Here is an 894-nt window from a genome sequence, read left to right as displayed (position 1 = left end):
ATCTTATCTCGATTTCAACGCTAAGTCTTACATTATATTTAATTTATTTATCATTTTGAGATCAAATCGATTCACTTGTCTATAAATCACGTTATAAATTCAACTGTATCGTTTTACGGGTAAACAACTGCATAGCTTTATTTGCTTGGTCATATTTCAGATTGCTTGTCATTTAATGGACTGTCAGTTTTCTCTTATTGATAGATAAATTCCTGTTTTATAAAAATACATGACACGGTTTTTATGAGGAAAAAATGATTATTTAGTAAGAGAACGAGTAAAATAGAGTATATTGACTTTAAAGAAGGGGCATCAGCATGTGAACAAATTCAGATTAGATTGGAAAATTGGTCCCTCCCCAGTTCCCATATCCTTATCGGCCCCCACTTTCCCACCACTTCCCCCACCCCTTGATAAAAAGAGACGAATTAATAGTTCCAAGCAAAAGCATCTCTCTGGAGAGTTTTTAGTATTTTCCTCTCAAATCATTAGATTTTCTTGTCTTTGCTTGCCCCTCCCTCGTTTTTTCCTCCTTCAACGCCAAGGTAAGCCCTTTTGAGGATTTTATCATTTATTGAATCTTTATCTGGTGAGAATTAAGTGTTAATGAATCCTAGCTTGTTCCTACTAATTTCCATTTCTTATCTCATTTGGGTATGAACTAACCATATCTTCTACTGTACTGTTTTCTTCATTAAAGTTATTTTACATTAACTCCGAGCCGAATTAGTAGTTTCTTATCCAATAAAGCCATCTTCTGTTAAAATTAATTTGGTAGAATGGGTTTACGATTAGTTGTTTTTGGCAGGCGTGAAGCGTGATATGAGGAACGCGTGAATTTAGGTGGCGATGTTCCTCCGACAGCTGTGGGATTAGATATTTCACGGTTCCTTG

General features: G+C 35.2%; 1 protein-coding gene across 1 annotated transcript in view; it reads left to right on the top strand.

Moving 5' to 3' along the window:
- Positions 1-370: 370 nt before the first annotated feature.
- Positions 371-894, top strand: part of LOC104095781 (protein NETWORKED 4A) — a 4,059-nt gene continuing 3,535 nt past the window's right edge. Inside the window, exon 1 of the mRNA XM_070181690.1 lies at positions 371-545. The gene's annotated coding sequence lies outside the window, so the exon portion shown is untranslated. The remainder of the gene's footprint in view (positions 546-894) is intronic.

The sequence above is a fragment of the Nicotiana tomentosiformis genome, chromosome 7 (assembly GCF_000390325.3).
Source record: "Nicotiana tomentosiformis chromosome 7, ASM39032v3, whole genome shotgun sequence".
Lineage (NCBI taxonomy): Eukaryota > Viridiplantae > Streptophyta > Magnoliopsida > Solanales > Solanaceae > Nicotiana > Nicotiana tomentosiformis.
Note: the sequence above shows the minus strand (reverse complement) of the source record. Positions and strands in the feature narration are given on the sequence as shown.